At 29.4% G+C, this 22,678-nt stretch overlaps 1 protein-coding gene across 2 annotated transcripts in view; it reads left to right on the top strand.

The window, feature by feature from the left end:
• LOC108692026 (phospholipid-transporting ATPase ID) overlaps positions 1–22,678 on the top strand; it is a 55,095-nt gene that overhangs the window by 4,223 nt on the left and 28,194 nt on the right. The window contains exon 1 of one of the 2 annotated variants that reach the window (XM_018200114.1): positions 16,322–17,058. The exons of the other annotated variant lie outside the window; for it this stretch is intronic. The gene's annotated coding sequence lies outside the window, so the exon portion shown is untranslated. Of the gene's footprint in view, positions 1–16,321; positions 17,059–22,678 lie in introns of those variants that run through there. 2 annotated transcript variants of the gene reach the window in all.

Here is a 22,678-nt window from a genome sequence, read left to right as displayed (position 1 = left end):
TCTACTTTAATGGAAAAATCCTTAATTTGTTTTTATTTTGAAAATTTATTTTTTAAAAGATATATCTTGATATATTTCTTGAAATATAGTGTAATGTAGCTTAAATTTTATTTTCTTTAATACGTTTGAAAAAATCTAATTTCTGTTTGCAATGAAAGAGTTTTTATTATTAACTTGAATACTTATTATGCCATTTATCTAAAATTAATTTGAATTATATTTAATAATAAAAAAATTTTTTAATAAATTTTAGATTCTATATATATTTCGTATCTTTATGAATCCTGAAATATAAATCTAGATTTTTTACTATTAGGTTAATATTTTTAACTTCATAGAAGATAGCCTGTCACAAGTAAACTAATTTTTGATAAATTCTTAGGAACATTCATTTTTTACTTTCAGAGAAAGCTTCACCTTTTTTTTTAACCGATTCATTTTCTATTTTCTCACTTTTTCGAGAATAAAACTCACTTTTATCATTACTTTTGATACTTAAGATAACTCCGGCAAATATGCCGCGCTGGGATTTATATCGTAGAAGTCAGAAAAAATAAAAGGAGTGGGAATAATTTTCCCGCTACTATTCTGTTACATACCTTTATATTATATTAGTATTGTGTTATGATTTCAGCTTCTTACTGTTAATATTAAAATTATTGTGAATTAAATTGATTTGTCATTGTGTTAAGTAGCACCATCATATCATCACATAAATTATAATATACATAAAATGATTATTGTGGGACGTGCAAAAGATTTAATAGTTATTTCGTGATACATAAGTGCAGAAGAATAGTAAAGCAGTTGTATAACAAAATGCAACTTTGCTCTTGTATTCTTCGTTTGTTGCCTTGTATATCATTTATTTTGGGCATTTTTAACGGGCGGGATTTATGCCCAAAGTACAAAGTATACACAAAATATACACAAATACGCATAGATCGAATTCAATACATTAAATGCAATAAACACATTACATGAAATATGTACATAACACTGTCATGTTACAATAATGTAATACATATTTGTAATACATGTGGGAAGATTGTAATTATTATTTGTCACTTCATGTATGTACATATTTATCATTCTTATTTTTTTAATAAAACTTTATAAACGCATTTCATAAGTTATTGTGTCATTTTATGTTTTATTTATATATATTATTTGTAAATTTTTCATAAGCCGTATACCCCCCTCCTCCTAGAGTAACCAATATCTCACCTCTGTGGAATATACGGCAAAAAAGGGTTTTAAAAGTTTATTTTTTAATACGAAATATAAATATTTCAGATTTCTAATATTTTTTCATAATAGTAGACAGTACAAAGTTTTTACTGATATAGTTTGTTTACTTTAAACATGGTAAATAATATTTAATAAATTAAGTTTTTGATAGGTGCGGCGTATATACCGGAATTACCCTATATTCGCTCCCATGCCTGAACGCGTTCTCTCTATATATATCAGTTATTGTGAAGAATATTTCTGAAGTGGTCGAGCTGGCACTCTAAGACACTCTTCCCGGAAAGTTGAGAGGTCTCAGATTCGAATCTTGGCTGATGTATTGTAATATTTTTCGCAGTAAGTTTCTTACTTTTTTTCTGTCTATTCTAATTTAGGATAGAGGAGTTTATTAGCGTTTCAGAATGATTGTGTGGAAATCGAAAGTTTTTCGGCTCTCAATCATATCTGAAATAAATTAATTTAATATAAGAATATATAATGTAATATAATATTATTTGAAATATCCTAATTTGACTAAAACATGAATACATTACATGTGTACCCGTATATTTGAATACACGCCTATATTCAATCGCCTATATTCAATAATCGTATATTGAAATTAATTCACGGATATACATGCTTTTCAATTTTTCATCATTTGTATTTCGATTTGTATTTGAATATTTCAGTAACCGTGTATTACAAATTACACCTATTGAAACACGAATATATTAATTACACATTTAGCTCTAATACACGTTTAAAATGATCTCTAATTTATATCCCACGTTTGTAGTCTTTTGAATTGGTCTCTGGACTTAGAAACGCAACTGAATTACTATAGTAATATCACAAAAAAAATTGATTAGCAATTTAATAATTGATGCTTAATTGGCATCATTTTAAGAAGATGCCTTAAAAATCTGAAAATTTATTGTGAAAAATATTATCTCCCAGAGTCAAACCCAGATCTCTAATCATTCTTAAGTTTTTTCTTTAGACTATCGAAGTCTTAGTAATATTCTTCGCAATAACTGATGTGTAGGAATATACACATCTTTTGAGAGAACGTGGTACATAAATTCATATGAAATTATTTAAGCATTCAAGATCCAGATTTGACTGATACAAGCATTGCTTTTGATATCGTGTATTTACGATATCAAAAGCAATGTAATATACGATTCTAATAAATCATTCATTATTGTTTGAAAACGGTTATTGCGAAAAATATTACTAATGCCTTGATAGTCTTATATGATGGTCTTACTATCATATGTCTACAGGTCGGTTGTAACGTCTTAAATCGTAGAAAATTGACCAATCATAATTGATTATTCTTTTCGTATTCGACTGTGATTAATGTTCTACAACTTATGATTCTACGATCACTACGACTTCTATTGTAGACTTCGCGTAAAGACTTAGGACGCTCGCACAGAATGTTAGAGATTCAAGTTCAACTCCTGGCTGAGGTAATATTTTTCGCAATAAATTTATTTAATAGATTTTCAGGACATTAACATCTCTCTAATTATTCTAATAGGATGCCTGATTGAGCATCAAATTATTAAATTGCTAATCGATTTAATTTGTAATGGTACTATGATAATTCAATTGCGTTTCTAAGTCGGGAAAACTAATTCGGCGCGTAATTCAAAAGACTGCAAACGTAGCAGACATTGAAAAAAATATTTGTGTGAAATTACATGATTATGCTGGCTTTTTTTTCGATACAGCATAATCATGCAATATTACAGCCTACAGGAAAATTACAGATTATATTAATTTCATATGCAATATGTATTTTTGAGACTCCATTGAACATGGAATTTTACAAAATAATATCTCGCGCTGAGAGCGTACAATATAATCTTGGCATACAGTATAATGTTAAGCTTATATTTCTCTATAAAAATATATAATTTTCGTTTCTATGATCATCTCATATATACTAATTTTTATAAGTGTATTAAACGTCAAATGTATAGCAAATCTGGAGCCGCGCTGCATATTTCGACTGATTTTGTCTAATCATTTCTATTCTTTTATTTCATATATTTGGATTACGCGCGGACTCATAGAACGATAGAGTTTAAAGATGATATTATCATACAGGTGTATGGTAGAGCTATAGGACTTTAAAACATTGTTCCGCGTTCATCATTTATAGAATTTTATTATTATTATTATTATTATTTGGATGTTATAAAATAAAAAATAATACTTCAAAATATATTTAAATATATATTATATCTATATTTATTGGATTGTCCGGAAAGTTCGATTTTTGATAAGTGGCGTACAGGTTTGAATATATCAGAACGATTGAAAACAAATGACATGCGTACATATCGTAAAAGACGGTACTTCAGGCATACTTGGAAAAAAATTTGGTTGCGATACGTTAATTTTAATTTTGTCAGTTAGTTTTATACGCCTTTGAATATGGAAGAAAACAAAATGCATTTTAGGCATTTAATGCTTTTCTTTTACCGGAAAGGCAAAAATGCCACAAGCGGCAAACAAGATATACGCTGTTTATGGCGAAGATGCTGCAGAGGTAGGCTCTCCATCACAGATTAAGATCAGATTAAAACACTGATCGAGAATAACCCACGCTGTACGACACGTAAATTAGCAGAAATGTTGAATATGTCAAAATCCACCATCCATGAGTATTTTGTGAAACTTGGTTACATAAAACCGTTTTGATGTACGGATTCCCCACGATTTAACGGAGAAAAATCTGATAGATCGCATTTCCATTTGCGACTCGCTCTATAAACACAACGAGGAGACGCCATTTTTTAAGCAGTGACGGGGGATGAAAAAACGATCATTTACAATAATGTTGAGTGAAAAAGATCTTGGAGAAAGCGGAATGAACCACCTTTAGCCACTCCAAAAGCCGGTCTTCATCCAGAAGAAGATCATGCTCTGTATCTGGTGGGATTGAAAAGGGATCCTGTATTATAAGCTTTTACCAAACAACTAGACGATAAATTCAGAGAAGTATTGTTCCCAATTAGACGAATTGAAGACAGCAATTGAACAAAAACGTCCAGAAATAGCGAATCGTCGTATTTCATCAGGACAATGCGCGGCCTCTTGTGTCTTTGATAACTCGACAAAAGTTGGAGCTCGGTTAGGATGTTCTACCTCATCCACCATATTTACCAGATTTCACGCCCTCTGATTTCCACCTATTTCGATCATTACAAAATTCCCTTAATGGAAAAAGCTTCAACTCTTTGGTCGAGGTAAAAAAAAAATCACTTAGAAAAGTTTTTCGCTGAAAAACCTGAGAGATTCTGGAAGAACGGAATTTTCAAATTGCCTGAAAGATGGAGAAAGATTGTAGAACAGAATGGCACCTATATAATTTAATAAATGTATACTAAAATTTAAATTTTCTGCGTTTTAATTTTCTTTCAAAATTGGCACGAACTTTCCGGACAACCCAATATATACCGGATGTTTCAGACTATCCGCACTCCATTTATCTTCGCAAAATAAGGTCCAATCATAAAAGTTCAGATAAAAGTTGTAGGGTTAAAAGAGATTTATTTACTATTATTAGTTTGATCTTAACAAATGTTATTCAGGATCCGATCCTGAATTCAAGAGATTTTAGCCGTCGATCGGGCATCTTGCATAATGCCTACGGCACTGCAACTTTCGAGCTCTATAACTCGAAAAGTATTCAATGAAAAATAATTTTATTATAGTATTTCGAAAAGCTCTCGACATCGGTTATTAGTTACTTAATAAAAAGTTCGGTATCCTATTTAAAAAAATCGACATGACCTTGACTTGACCTTGGCGACGCCAAAATTAAACCGATAAGATCAATAAATAGATCTTTTTAAATTCTACAATCTTTATTTGAACACTTTTACGATTGGACCTTATCTTGCAAAGATAAAAAGGGCATATGAGTGGTCTAAAATCCGGTATTATATATATTTATACAGGGTGTCCCGCGAACCGTCTCCAATCGCCCATAGAAAGGTAGATGGAATCGAAATAACCAAAAAATTCTTTATCATTTAGTGATATTCGTAATAATAATAGAGATATTAATGTTTGCAATTGTACTAATGAGCGCGCCAATAGAAACGTTACGGCCGCTCGAAATATAGTTCGGCCCACTTTTTCAAACATAGGCACGCGGTAGCGCGTTGGAGAGATAAGAGAGGAAGCACGCCGTTGCTTAGCTATACTTCAAGCAGTTGGAGCGTTTCTATTGACGCATTCTCATTAGTGCAAACATTGCAATTGCAAACATTAATATCTCGATTATTATTACGAATATCGCTAAATGATAAAGGATTATGTTTATTTCAATCTCATCTACTTTTTTGTAGGCGGTTGGAAAAATCTCGCGGGTACTCTGTATATAGGATATATATATATATACACACACACACACACGCACGCGCGCACGCGCGCGCGCGCACACACACACACACACACACACAGGGTTTGGAAATTAGTGATAAGTCTTTCGTATAGGGTGGAATGGACTAAATTAAGAAGAAAAGTCTTCTACCATTGTATAATTAATTATGAAAATAGCCAAATTCCCACTCGCATGGCGCGCGTCCGCTGTCGCTAGGCATGTTGTTTGTAAATAGCGGCCTCATCACGTTGGGCAGTCCTATCCTGTCGCACACTTGTATTTGGCTTGTATGGATTGGGCGAATTTGGCTATTTTCATAAATTAATAACTCGTTAACCATTACGACAATTGTAAAATGATAGAGTATTTTTCTTCTCAATTTAGTCCATTCTGCCTCTGTGCTAAAGATTTATCATTAATTTCCAAACAGTCTGTATATTTATATATACTTATACAAGGTGTTTGGAAATTAGTGATAAGTTTTTCGCATAGGGACAAGATGGACTGTGTTTGAAAAATAATGATAAATCTTTCGTATAGACTAATCTAAGAAGAAAAGTCCTTATTTTACGATTTTAGCAATAGTTAATAAAATATTAATTGCAAAAAATTGCCGAAAATTGATCTTCAATAATTTTTTACTCAAATGTTATCAACTTTACAGAAAAACTACAAGAAATAAAAATTTATTTTCTTCACATAGAACTCTAAGAATTTTTTTAGAATTTTTTATTAACTTTTTAGGACTCATTTTCTTATTTTTATCAACGTGAGAAAATACGGTATTAAAAAAATCTGAAAAAATTCTGAAAAAAATTCTCAGAATTTTATGAGAAGAAAATAAACAATTTTTTTCTCTTAGTTTTTCTGTAAAGCATTTGAAAAAATGATTGAAGACCAATTTTCAGCATTTTTTAGCAATTAATATCTTATTAACTATTGCTAAAATCGTAAAATAGTAAAAGACTTATCAGTTTAGTCTGTTCACCTATGCGAAAGATTTATCATTATTTTTTAAACATCCTGTATATATAGGTAATTTTTTTGGAAAACTAACATGACATTTTGCCCTATAATCTTCAATATTGTTTATACTCTGCGAAAGTATTCTTTAGGGAAAATATAACGATCCATATTTTTTTATTTTTCTTTAAAGCGAATCGTTTAGCCGTGATATTAATAATGGTAGTATTATAATTTCTCAACATTTTGAAATCAATTTTGTCAACTTTTTTTGAGATGTCCATTGATATGTTTGGAAAGCTGATAAAATTTTCTCACGTGTTTCTAGTAGCAAATTTGCTCGATATGCGAAATGATTTATAATACCAATCAAACCATCATACGTACCTTTTCTGTAAGCAGTTGCAAAGAATACCATTCAGCTTCAATTTGATAGTCATTCAATTTGAAAGTTATTCAATTTGAAATGTTCAATTATATTTAGAAACGCCTTCTTGTTTTTAAAATGTTAAAGTGTATCATAAAAAGAAATAATAAAGTTTGATTATTTGGCTGAATTTGTTTTTTTATATATATCTAGTAAATATTAAATATTTAATATATAATATTATAGTAAATATTAAATAGTAATATTAAAAAAAATATTAACGTAAGAGTTTCCTATGTAAAAAATTCTCTACTTTTCAATAAAAATTGTCTCGATTGATTTAATAAATTTCATAAAAGCATTAAAAATCATAAATTTTCGAAAAAACACGTTTTTCTTTATGATGATAGACATTTATATTAAAATAAATATTTTTTTTAGAAAGCTAACAATTTTTTACATAAGAAACCGCTTCATTTAAGTTGGAAGCCAATTGCAATAAAATAATTTAATCAAAAGTAATAAAAAAAATTATGATGTACTTGTTGTATTAAATGTTATTTATTACAAAATTAATAATTGGTCACATATTGATATACAGAATTTTTAATTATTTTGATTTTAAGAGCTTTGCTAAGATATTGAAACAACTTTCGCTTCAGTAAATCATAATTGGCTAATTATAATCGTATAATAATCCTAAGTTCTTTTAATTCTAACTGCTCGAAACAATCGAGTATTTAAAAATTTCATTGTTTTATTATACATTTCATTATTCATGTAAATAAAATCGGCATTGTTGATAGATTGAGATGTCCATTGATATGTTTGGAAAGCTGATAAAATTTTCTCACGTGTTTCTAGTAGCAAATTTGCTCGATATGCGAAATGATTTATAATACCAATCAAACCATCATACGTACCTTTTCTGTAAGCAGTTGCAAAGAATACCATTCAGCTTCAATTTGATAGTCATTCAATTTGAAAGTTATTCAATTTGAAATGTTCAATTATATTTAGAAACGCCTTCTTGTTTTTAAAATGTTAAAGTGTATCATAAAAAGAAATAATAAAGTTTAATTATTTGGCTGAATTTGTTTTTTAAATCTGATAAACTCTTTTTGCATTATGTAGACTGAGACTGAATCGTGTTTAAGACAATCTGTTATCACGATGCAATGAATCATTTTCCCGATAATAAAGTAAGTATGAAAACAGAATGGCCTGGTCGTTGTTCCAGTTAAACGTTTGCGCATGATAACAGATTGTTTTAAACACGATTCAGTCTCAGTCTACATGATGCAAAAAGAGTTTATCAAATACTTAAAAAACAAATTCAGCCAAACAAACTTTATTTTTCTGATGGTGCACCTCAACATTTTAAAAACAAGAAGCCGTTTATAAATTTAACCAAACATTTCAATGATTTTCAAATTGAAGCAATTTTTTGCAACTGCTCATGGAAAGGGTACATGTGATGGTTATGCTGGTAAAACGTTTCACATATCGAGCAAATTTGCAACTAGGAACACGTGAGGAAATTTGATCAGCTTTCCAGTCAATTATATCAGTGGGCATCTCAATCTATCAACAATAAATAACACAATTAATCCTAGTATGGTATTCATGGGTTCAATGATTTCATTGCTGTAACATTTTTATAATATAATTTGAAAATCTGGATTGAGGCTGAAAAAAAGTTTTAACTGTCCATAGATATGATAAGCCTGCAATGGGTTTTTTTGCATTCCCGATGTAAGAATGCACGAAAGTTCAAAGAAAGTACTTGGGACTCACATGTGATTATTGAAATACTCGTAAGTTTTCGATGTCTGGATATCCTTTATTTTTTATTAAATATTTGTTTACTGAGTTTCGGATAGTATAAAAATACACGAAAATGTAGATCTAAAAAGGAATTATATTTTAATATTTAATATTAATATAATATTTAATAAATAGTAGAAATTTTATAATTTCTGTTAGTCTTCGGAAATCACTCGACCGGAGTGGATTTATTACTTTAGAGCGAGTGTTGCATCATCAAAACTAAATCCTAATAAACTTAATTATACTATAATAATATTTATACATGTACAATTTTTTATCTGCTTATATTATTACTCTTCTATATTGTTCAAATAATAAAATTTTATTTATTAATTGTAAACTTAAAATATGTAGATTCTTCAAAAATGTCGATTTTCGATTCAAATAATTATACTTTTGCGATTCATATCGTACTATTTTTTTTGTTAGTCCAAAGGGTCAACTAAAAAAATTCTACAGGTTTTTGCTTGAATATTAAATTAAAAAATTTGAGAATACTTTATCCAAAGTAGTCATTTTTTGCGAATTTTTTCAATAAAATTTCTTTGAAGCAATGTAATTAAGCATTGAAAATAAAATATTATTTATTTAATTCATTTATTTATTTGTCTTTGTCTGATTTCAAAGTATAAATTTCACATGTTTTTTCAGCTAAAAAATACGTATTTAGGCCAGAGATATGAACAAAATTGCAGGGTTTCACAAATCTTAGTTATTAGCAGGAAAGTAACCAAAAATAACAATACCATGCTAGAATTAAGGGCGATAAGAGTCAGCGCAGACAAAACAAATCAACAAAGTTGATTTTAAATAAATTAATTAATATAATGTCATGAACGTTTAGTTTCTAGATTTGAATCATTCTCAGCAAAGAGTATAATCAATTATAAAATAAATAAAAGATGATCAAAACAAAATATCCGCATAAATACACAATAAGGCAAAGGATTAAAATGAACATAATTTAAAGAATATACGAAAGATCGTAAAAAAAGTCGCGTTAGTATTTAGTCATCAAATTAAATGCTGCACATTGCCGTTACAAAGAAAGATGAAACACGAATGCAATTCTCAGTTGCATGGCTGGATGGAATAATTGTGTGTGTCATCAATTCCATTATGACAACAAATGCATTACAGTAATAAAATTAGAATCGTTAACCATAGAGTGAATGATATAAAATTTAATCAAATATAATGTAAAATGAATCATTAAATGGTCAAATACAAATACAAATTAGGATTTGACCATTTGATGATTTTGCTCATTTTGTATATAATTTGTATATACTCATTTTGTATTATATGATAGTTTTGATTTTCTAACATCGGGGTATATGTTTCAAAATCCTTACAGTGTTCTACGATTTACAGCTAATATTATCCCTAACTGATTGTTCTATATTTCCGCGCGCAGTCTAACAAAGAAACACAACCAAGTGAATCTCTCCGATTTAAACTTTAGTATGTTGTTCTATGGACAAAAAGGATCAGGTATTTTTTTATATGTTCTGAATCGCACGTTAAAAGGTGAAATTCTCTCTCGATTTTTTTTCTTTCAGATTGAATATCGTCAAAACTATGCGAGATAGAAAAAAATTTGCAGAATGAAAATTGAATGGCATTAAGAGTACTTTAAAACTATATTAAAAAAATATTTTTTTTAATTATTTATTTATAATAAAAATTATTTATTTATGAAGAAACAATTTTTTTTATTATAGTTTTAAAGTACTCTTGAAGCCATTCAATTTTCATTCTGAAAATATTCTTGAGGCTTCCACGAATGCTTTCTATAAAGATGCGTTTCATGGGTTTTCTTCGTGTCCAGATCCATTCTTGAAATGCCAACATTTCATGAACCTTACAGTCCACTTCATCACGGCGAGGAGCAGCTTGATAATAAGTTGTTCTTCCGGGCCATCTCTTTATTACGCTTGTTGGAGTGGTGGAGGGAAAGAAGAGAATTGTGGGTAGGATGGGAGAGGGAAAGGAGATGGAGAAAATTGGTCGGTCTTCAATAATCTCAAAAAATAATTTAATAAAGTAATTCATTCTGAAAATTTGTTTCTATCTCTTACAGGTTTTCAACAACTCTTACAGGTTCAACAATATTTAATCTAAAAGAAAAAAAAATCAATTTTTTTTAAGGGAGGATTTCACCCCCTTAATGTACGACTCAGCACATATAAAAAAATATGTCTCCTATTTTTGTTCATAGAACAACATATTAAAAGCTCATTTAATCGAAGAGATTCATTTGACTGTATTCCCTTAAACAATGTATTGTAAACAATACAAAAAGATAAATATAATAAGACTAATGAGAATCAACAATGAAAAACAGCGCAATTATTTAGTGGACAATCAATTCTCAGATATTGGATTGATGTTTTCTTTATTTCGACTCTCTTTGGAGTCTTCAGCAAAAATGATACAAATATAATTAGCTCACATGCCCATAATGTATTAATAATAAGTCACTCGCAAATTGACAAAGATGTAACGTTGTTAATCTGACATGTTTTTAAAACAAATCTTATTAAAGTGATATATGCGTAAACAATTCAAATGACTTATCATTATGGAACATGAAGCATTACACTGAAGCTTTGTTGAACATATCAAACTTAAAATTATAAAACTTAAAAAGTAGAATTGTTAAAATCAAATATAAAGATATCATATATTTTTAGAACACACGTCCGTGTATGACGACGTGTTATTCAGATGAACTATTCTTGAAGTAAGAGATTACACAATAAACATTAAGGCAAATTTGTAAATATGACGAACAAAACACATGTATATAGTTGTTAAGTTAAACCGATAAGAAATTAATACTATTGCCTCCTATTTCCGCGGTGAATTGCAATCTCGGATGAAACGAATTAAAAGTTGTCAAAATAAAATCAATTATCAGGCGGGATCATCATCACGATATCATCAACATATCTGAAGTAAAAGGGCAATTGAAAGCCTAATATTGCTATTGCTTTAGTCTCTAAATCTTGCATAACTAAATCTACTATAATAGGAGGCAAAGACGATCCCATTGGTGTATCAAAGTTCTATTTGTATATCTCTCCATTAAAAATGAAATACGTCGAGTTAAGTACTAATTCTAGTGCTATAAAAAATTCTTTTTCCGGAATAGTCGTTGATTTTTATATAATTTTATATAATTCCATCTATTAGTCACACTCTTAATCGCCAAATCTAATGGAATGTTAGTAAACAACGAGATGATCAAGAGAAATTAAAAAATAATTAATTTCCAACCGCCTACCATTTAACTTCTGTGCTGAAGATGAAAACTGTTTTCGATTTTACTGAAAGGTTTAGGAGATTTTTCAGAAATAATGTCGTATAAAAATGGAAGCCAATAAATATAAAGGAGTATCAATTGAAGAAATTATGATCCTAAAGGGACAATTAGGTTTATGCATTTTTGGAAGTGCATATGCACGAGATAAGTTATCTTCATTACATGATATTTTTTTGTACTATTTGAAATGTAATTTTTTTTATCTTTTCAATCTTTCCGATAATAGTTCGTGAACTTTTTTTGTGAGAATATTTGTGAGAATGATAGGGTTTTTTTATGACTTTAATGTAGGTATTAGAATCATCAAGCATTTCTTTGACTTTCGAAATGTAACTATTTTTGTTTAGAGCCACAGTGATATTTCCCTTGTCTGTTTAGTAAAAATGATATCTGCATTATTAATGCAAAATTGTTTTGTGTATCGTACTAGTTGAGTTAACTATTTATTAATTATGTTATTTTGAACAAAAGATGATAAATAATTTTTTCAATATAGGTGTGGTACAATTCCTAATACTTAAAATATTATTAAGGTTTAATTTTCCTAAAAATTATTTTCTATATTTTTGATAAATTCTAATAAAGTTCTTTTTTTTATTAAAAAAGGTAACGCGAAGTTTTCCCGTAATTGTAACAAATATTGAACTTTTTCAGGAATTGTAAAATCAGATAAATTTGTGAATCAACCTTCTTTAATGTTAAATAATGAAGACTTTGATGTTAATTCAATAAATTCAATAGGATCTATTTTAATGTTAAAATGAATGTTGGACAAGAATTACCACCATGAATAGATAAGACTGAGTATCTTGGAAATCCGAGGCACTAGTACCAATTTGATTGATGATTGATTATTCAATATATGATAATGGATCGGAGATAATCATTATAAATTCTTCTTTTATTTTTTTACAATATCCGTTTTATTTTTCTCGAGAGAAAAGATTTTCTCTTCCCCTCATCTCCCCTCCCCCCATATGAGATTGAAAGATGTTTTCTTGTTTTGCAAAAAAAGAGTTACAAATTGATATAGGAAATATTGTTGAGAATGTTTCTCCTGAGATTCAAAATTTGTTTACAAATTAATTAGATCTATAAGCTTTATCATTAAGCTTTATTTAAAAAATTTTTAATATATATTGATTCCTAAAATAGTTCATTCTTGTTATTTTTCCCTTGTAAGTATTATGAAACAAAAAGAGTAGGGATGACGGTAGATAAAATCGATCGAAATATGCAACTCGATTCCAAGTCATGTACAGGAATTAAATTCATATATAAGAAAAAAAAATTTTTTAATATTTAACACACTACTTTTTTTATTATTTATATGTAGAATTAATTTATGATTTTGAATAATTTATTAATTATTATATTGTATAATAACGCGTCGCATATTTTACATTTTTTTTGAAAACGCATATATAGTATCGATGGAATTCGAACCTACGATTTCTGGAGTAATTTAATACACTAACGCTGAGCTATAATCGCATATTCACTGAAAAAAATATTTATATGATTATACTGAATCTTTTGCGATCTTACTAGCATAATCATGTATTGCAATCTACATGGAAAATTACAGATTATATTATCTTCACGTGCAATATGTATTTTTGGAATTCTATTGAATATGAAATTTCACATACAAAATGTAAAATATAAAGGCGGCGAGCAGAAAGCTAAACCTAATAAAAAGTAATATTTTCATCGTTATATATTTTATCATTAATGTGTATTTTTTTTTTAATCTAGAAAAAATTTCCAGTCATATTTAGATAATTTTTCGGTCATAAACATATATAACTTTCATGTAAAATTACATGCATTTTGTTTCAGTATATAAATTCACATGAAATACTCAAGATTTAACTTTGACCGATTTAGGATTTTGCTTTTTACTTATCGTATAAAGCATTTGTCGATATTTAAATTTTTTATAAAATATAAAATATTTCTAGCCATTTATAAAAATAATGCGATCTATTGAAATTTTAATAAAAGATCAAAGTAACAATAAAAGTAACGACTGAATTCGTTACTTTTAATGATGTGACAACATTATCATTACAGACAGAAAAAAGTAACGATCGTTACCGAAAAAAAAGTAAAGAAAATGATAACAACATTACAAGTAAAGAATAGTTTACTTGCACATTGTTGCAATTGCCCACTGCCAATCACAGCGACTTTTGTATAAAGAGTTTTTTTATTTTATTTTATTTATTTTTCTAATGTGACGAGTTTGTACGCAATTAATATACAATTTTAGGCCAATATTACATGTGTTCGTTTTTTGTCGTATTTTTTAAGCCTGTTTGACTATAGAACAAAAAGATTCGAAATCTCTCTGTCTTGCAACCAATTAAGTAACACGCTTGAAACATTCGTCGTACGACAAAAAACATATGCATGTAATATTGGCCTTACAAATAATTTTGCGTTATTTCCTAAAAATACAGGGTATCTCATAAGTATCGAATTTCCTCTTAAGGATATATTCTTGAGATAATTTTGAGACGAAAAATCTTAATATAAAAATGTCGAGGCTACAATAGTTTTTGAATTATAACTGATTATAATTGATATTATAATTAATTAAAGATAGTGTGTAATTCGAAAACTATTATAGCCTCGATATTTTCATATTAGGATTTTCGTCTTAGAATGTTCAAAAAAATCCAGAAATAATAATAGAGACTCTAAAAGTAAAATGGTTTTATACTTGTAAGCATTTAAAGTTAACTTATAATTCAAAAAATTATTGTATCCTCGACATTTTCGTATTAAAATTTTTGTCTCAAAATTACTTCAAGAATATATCCTTAAGAGGAAATTTGGTAATTGTGAAACATCCTGTATATGTTATATGACTTCCGAAACCGGTATACACATCTATAATGCATTATATGAAGAAATTCCATTTCGTGTGTGTGTGTGTGTGTGTGTGTGTGTTTGTGTGTGTGTGTGTTTGTGTGTGTGTGTGTTTGTGTGTGTGTGTGTGTGTGTGTGTGTGTGTGTGTGTGTGTGTGTGTGTGTGTGTGTGTACATATAATACGAAGTATCAATATATAAAATACTCGAGATACTCGCATGTATATTGATCAATTTTGGTTGACTCATCGTTTATTTATCGGCCGGCTAATTCTAATTTTACTTCTTTTGAAGCTTTTTAAATCAAGTAATTAAACGCTTTTACGCCTTTCGTCATTTTTGCTTTCAACTTCCTCGAATGACCAGGCTATATATTTCCACGAAAAGTAAAAAACAGTATGGGTAAAGTTTCTCCACCTACGCGTTTATTCCGACAATCTCTGACTATTCAATTACTCGATAGTTGGTCTGTTATTTTTTCCTTATGTACATATTATATAAAAGGAACGGTTATAATAGCCATGTTCCTATTTTTAATAAATAACATTTTTTGAAAATTGTAATAATATTTAACATTCCTAAATTGATCTAAATTTACGAATTTTATTCTAACCAATGTTTGTGTTTAAATGATATAAACGCAAATAATATCAATTGCTTATATAAAATTCTCTTATGTTATTCAGAGTTACTCCACAACTTTAATATTATTCTAGATTCCTTACTTCTTCTATAACGCAATTTCTGTAGATCAGTAAAGAGCTGCTATTTCTTTAATGCAACAGTACAATTTTTTTTCTCGTGAAAAGTTGTTCAATGATTTCCATTGAAATTTAAAAATAAATTATATAATAAACGTCACGTTTAAAACTATTCTGCTCTTTAAAATGAGACTTTATCAATTCGTATCATATTATTCTCCATTAAAAATTAAACGATTTGATGAGTTCTTGGGCCTGTTGGTATCAGCTGCGTAGCGCATTGAATCGAACGAAATCTCTGGCCGTAGTTGCATTTGCTACTGTCAGTGCAACAGCAATCCTCTTTATCCTCATGATCGTCGACGTTATCATTGTCGTCTCGAATTTTCGCCGCGCCGTCAACGCCGGCGTCGCGACGCTGAGCGGAGCGTGGCGCCGTCGTTGGACGATGCCTCGAGATTGCGCGTCTCGACATCGACACCCGAGCGAGCCAGCCAGCCAACCCTGCCAACCAGCCAACTAGCCAGCCCTTGTACGTGCCGTGCGAGACTTTCGTTACGTCGCGGTGAAATGCGCCGTAATCGAGATTCGCTGGAGGGAAAAAAAGTGGACACCCTCAATGTGTGCTACTATTATTTGTGGGCGTGCATACGCGTGCTGTCCATGAATTCGTTGTCAACCAGGTGTCCTTTCACACGCCGGCTCGTCGTCATCGTTGATTTGCGCTCAGTGCGCTCATGAAGTGATAATGATGACGACGATGATGCAACGATAATAGTGATGGTGATAATGATGGTATCAGTACCGTTGTTATGTGAAATGAAAGACAGTGTCCGCCTAATCACCGGCTGATCTATTTGTGACTCCCATTATATCCCAAAGAAGGAGATCTCGCATGTCCTGTTAACTCGACGATAATGACGATGTGATCCGATGTGATATCCGTTTCCGACCAACGTTTGTCAATGTTTGTCTCAACCATGTTTTCATTTTGATCGTAAATGATGATGCTATGTAAAACGTAACATGATCGCGGATACATTCTCGGTGATACGAAACGATGATGGTATGGTGACACGGATTTGCTATCACGCCGACGTCATCACACCCACATCTACCTTTCCATTCTGATTTGTGGGCAGTTGAGGGATTCATTATGGCATTGATACAACGATACGATGATCCCGCACCGTCGTCTGTTAGCTATGAATTGCTTATGCGTTGATCCAGCTTGCGTATAACCAGCGCTCAGGATAACCAATGTTGACCTCATCGCGACGGCGACGATCGATTGCCATTTAAAAGCTTCACGGGCGTTCGTACGCGCCTCGTCGTCGCTACACGCTCTTACGCGGTAAGGCTCTTCTTTTTCAACTCCATACGTTTTCTTCTTTCATAAATCATATGTATTTTATTCGAGGAAAGATAGATAAATTAATTAAAAAAGCAAAGATCGATTAATCGTAAAAATTATATAGAAAATTTTATTTATTGAGAAATATTGCTAAATTTTTATGGAATTTATATTTATTATTACTGTAAAGATTAATTAAGTAATGAAATTCTTCGATACTAAGATTGGAAAATTTCTATTTTGGTTTAGCAAGAGCATCGATTAATTCTTTATTTTAACTGTTTTAATGGAGATAAATTAATTCACAAAATCAATCGGTTGATTTCAGAGATCAAAAATTAATTTAGTTTAATTAGCAAGAAACGTCAATTGAACTTTAATTTTTGTTGTTTTGATGAAGATGAAATTATTGGCGAATTCTGTCGTTTCGAGAACTGAAAAATTAATTTAGCCTAATTGAATGAAAAATATCAATTGTGTCTCTTTATATTAAATTGAACAGCCACCATGGCCTATTTCCTTTCTTTCGGTCTTGATTTTCCTTTTTTCTTTCTATATATGGACAACGATCATTAAAATAATATCGGCGAGGGTGCTTTTATGCGAGGATGCTTTTACGAGCTGATGAGAAATAAAGTCGTTCCCTCGAGGATGACATAATGAGAACGATGAGTGAAAAAGCATCGTGCTGAGTATTGAAATCGGACAGATCATCCCTTGTGGTCGAAGAAATCTTCAAACTGTATTAAGAGATTTAAACATACATCTCAGTAACATAACATCAATGAAATTTGGCTCGAAAGAGGAACGAACATTCGAAACAAGTAAAAGATTTTGTATTTTGTTTGTGACTTTTTTTATTAAGTTGCTATGTTAAAACGAGCAGAAAAGCTTCAAAGAGGGACGCTATTGTGTTAGCATTTATCAAATGCAAAATGCATTTTCTTTTCGCTGCAAAATGAAAAGTAGGTTATTCAACCTTTTTTTCGATGTTGATTTTACAGCTGCATTCGCGTGCTTGTCGATCGATAAACCGCAGAGGAGAATGACGAGACACAATGAGGTTCGCGTTTTCATTTGAATACTCGGTGAAGTTTAATTAATTAGAAGTTTCATTTCTAGCATGTCGCGAAGTGCGTCGTTTAACTTGTCTTTCACGATTTTATGGCGATGTTTATCGGCTCATTCGAGCATAACCTGACCTTGGAAATGTACTCGCCAGGAGAGATATACGGTTAGCGATGAGATGTGAGATGTGAGAGGGAATAACCCTCCACCCCCGGGAGGGGCGTACAGCTGTTATGTAAAAAAATGTGAGCATCGCCGATGCCACGTGTCATTAATCATATCCATCGGTTGCTTTGCGAACGTATGCGCGGATCAATAATAAACGTGCAGACAATCAACTAGTGGCTGAATTATTGCAAGGCAAAAGATAAATATGTGGCTCATCAAAAATTCTATTCGCAGCATAGCTGATCAAAAATTGCGTATCTGGTAATCTGATCGTAAAGTTACGGAAGGAGCGCGAAGACAAATTGTCAATTTTTGGACCGTATAAGAAAAAGCCAATTAAAGTTCATTTTTATTGAGAATTTGAGAAAGTGTCCATTTATCTTAATTCTATAAATTTCAGCTACATTGAATTAAATAAATATATTTGCAAATAATTTATGAACTTGTATTCGCTATCAAAATTTAAAAAATATGAATTTATTGTTACAATACTTCATAGTAATTGAGAGATTTAATTGTCCAATCTTTTCATACATATGTTTACTGTAAATGATCAACAGTTGGTGGAGCTCAGTTATGGATAGTTGGTTTATCGCGCTGATGCTTTCAAACATAATAACACAATTTTTACTTTAATCCCTTATTGCTTAATCGCTTAGCTTACAACCGATGGAAATCTGTATCTTGTAATCCCTATTACAAGAAGTGTCTCACTTCACCAGCTGTAATATTTTTTGATATTCATTGATAACTTTAAAATAAATTTTCGCGCAGAAATAATCTGACAGAATATCTAATCACATTGACAATTAACATCAGAAATTATAAATTTTTGGCTAAGTTTTAAAAATATAAATCATTCATCAAGCTTGTTTTTCATTCGTTTTTCAATGTTTAAATTAATTCTGCCGGTAATGTTTACTTAATTTAAGCTTTGATCGCTAAGAATTTTTAAGTAAAAAATTAAAAGTGTCATAAATCTTGATCGATGAAGTCTCTAGTTCTTTTAAAGAATCTTCAATTAAAATGATCGAAAGGACATCTGGCAATAGTAATAAATATTCTATATAGGGATACTGATTTACGCAAGACGATGATACTGCTTGTTGGTCTAGAAAACTTTAAACTAGAGCAATCTAATAACGCTTAGCATTCAGAGAATGAGCAATTCAGTTATTATTAATATCTTGTGATTGGCTTATGTATATATACATTATAATGACTAAATACGTTCGATATTGCAGATATTGTATTTACGTTGTGTTATTAATTGTGGTGATAACTGATAAGAAATTGTACAAATTCTTGACTACGTACCTGACTTCGCGCACACCGATTCCGTATTAATCTTTTATAACTTTCTTATAGAATATTTGTTCAGAACAAACAATTATTAGATCAAAGATCTTGAATTTGTTTTAATAAAATGTTCTTAAAGTTACCACTGGCTCTCTTTAAAACATAAGAACGAAACTCCATCAGCTAATAAATACAATATATCAATATTTAGGATTACAAAATCGTGACACACCATAAATAATAGTACATAATATTATTACTATTATTTATGTTATTGTTTGTGTTATCGTTTTTTTTATTTGTCGATGGAATTAGGCACAAATTAAAGTAATTCGGGAGCCAGCAATAATATAAAATATCGATAAATCGCTCAGAGTAAAATACATATTTTAATGTAGAAAAAAAATCCTTTTTACATGTTTCTTACGAAATAATTAAAAAATTTTTTTCTTTTAATCGAAAGATACTTCATTTTCAGAATGTCAAATTAGTGTCTTGTGATGATATCCTTTAAGAAATATTTTTTATTTATTTTTGGCTTTAGATTATGTTTGCTAAAGTAAATTTCATTAAAGCTCTAATTTCGTTACACTCTGATTATTTTCTAATGAATGTAAAAATAAAATATACTTTATGTGTATATTTTACAATATACATATATATAAAACAATCTTGTATAAAAATTAAATGTTTAATATATAGATATATTAAAGTTTGATATTTCATTTTCTAATTAAACTTGATGATAATCTGATAATAACGTAAAAATTATATTTTTTTAGCTATGACTAAACTAAAAGTTTTGAATAACTTTTAAAATTATCACTTATCTATCAATTATCACATATTTATAAAACTATCACTTTAATGATAGCTAGAAAAAAATGTCATAATTAAAAAAAAACGAACTAAAAGTTATTTTATTTATTAAAGTGGTTTAATTTATTATTTTGAAAAAAATAAATTATTGCACTGAAAAAAATGTATTAAATTTTAATACATAATTTCTTTGAATATTACAATTGTAACTAAACATTTGTTTACAATGTATAAATATTTATGCAATTTAAAAAAAATGACAAATCAAATTTAATTAATTATAAATTTGTAGTTAAATAGTCAACTCAACTGTATATACTATATTATAAAATTCTAAATAAGAATACTAAATTAAGTGAAAAGTGAGTTTAATAAGAATAATAAGTAAATTAAGTGAACTAAGAAAATATAGTAACATTAACCGTATAGTATTAATCAATTACAAATGATTAATATTATTATATTTTCTTAGTTCACTTAATTTATTTATGGTTCGTATTAAAACTTTATAATACATAGTTACAAATATTTGTATGCATTTTTCATTTATTTGTTTTCAAGTTCTAACCCAATGCTGCGCTTTTTACGGTAAGCTGACAAGAGAAGATACCCAGATATCCAATTAGTTTTGAAATAGAAGTTATTCTACCTCCTATTAACTAAAATGAATACCATTCGCTCGGAAAATTTGATATTCGTTAGAGAAATGGATTCAAAGTCCGTTATAACCGACTCTGAAAATGTTTAAACATGACATTTTTTTGTATTTTTTTTCCTTTTTAAATTTTTCTACTGTGAGTAATACATGTAAATGAAATTGAAAGGAAAACTTAGATCTTGGTTTCAATGGTGGATGTGTTGAATATATTTTTATTTATTTCTCCCAAAGTTCGAATTGCGTTTGGGTATAATATAAAATAAAATATTATAAAATTACACGAATGTATATACGTAAAGTATATGTACGTATATACATATACTTTCTTACTTTATACATTTTCATTAATGTATTATTATACGTTTTCAACGAATTGAAATTTGAAAAATTAAAAATATTTTGTCTTTGCGTTCATCATTTAACTTGATTATAATGAGAACATCACAATTTCTTTACGATTACATCATAAGACACGGCCACATGTCGCATAATTCGATTTTTCGTTCAGTTTAATTGTATAGCCGATCAATTTTTTAATTATATTGATTGTTATTATTAATATGATATTAAGAAGGATCCGCAGTAGGATTGAAATGTCTGTTATATATTAATTGAATAAATTTTTTACACGCAGACATCTAGTGTTCGGCTTTCATAGGCATTATAATTCTTTGATTAAAATATTTTATCGTAAGTTTTGTTCTTCTATAAGAAAAATTAGAAATACATTTGAAGTACCAGAATACCAATGAAATCGAAAGTTTTTTTTCCTATTTCATTTACATTATTACTCACATGTTATTACTCATACACATGTAGAAAAACAAAAAGTAAAAATTTATGAAAAAATTTCATTTACCCATTTTCAGAGCAGACTCCATTCTTCTAACGAATATCAAATTTTCCGAGCAAATGGCACTCATTTTAGTTAATAGAAGATAGGATACTACAACTTCTAACTGTTATTTTTTCAAAACTAATTGGGTAACTTTCTTTGTGAGTGGTTTTCTTCTTAGAAGAAATCACAGACTTCTATATATATATATATATATACCACTAGACTGCTAACTTGTTTGAAAAAGTGGCCCCCAATTTTGATGTAACATTATATGCATGCGTCGAGAACCGTTCCGCGTGATCGGGTAACGTATATCTGCACATGCGCACACAGCACACTATTTTGATAGGTTAACCTATTTAAAATCATCAAATATTTATTTTCATAATCCAGCTATTGTAAATTATCCTAATTTATAAGAAATTGAATAAAATCGCATCTTTTATATACATTTATTAATATTCAATTGTCTTTCCATATCTTTTTATTTAAACTCTTACTCTTCCAAAAGAAACAAAATTTTTCGCTATGAGATCAAATTTTCATAAAGTTATACGTTTAGCATGTAAACAGTTGATACAAAACACAATCAGACTGCATTCCTTTGGGTATATTTGTGATGCGCAGAACTGCCATACAATTTTGAAGTCCATTTCATATAAGCTTATCACAGATAAGTCAAAAGATGAACCAATCAAAATCCTTTATTTCCTTCTTTTTTGTGAAATAAAAGACTGTGATTGATTGATTTTTTTTTGCCTCATGTTTAT

This window comes from Atta colombica, unplaced genomic scaffold, assembly GCF_001594045.1.
Source record: "Atta colombica isolate Treedump-2 unplaced genomic scaffold, Acol1.0 scaffold56, whole genome shotgun sequence".
Taxonomy (NCBI): domain Eukaryota; kingdom Metazoa; phylum Arthropoda; class Insecta; order Hymenoptera; family Formicidae; genus Atta; species Atta colombica.
The sequence above is the reverse complement of the archived record's forward strand: the minus strand, read 5'-3'. Positions and strand labels throughout refer to the sequence as shown.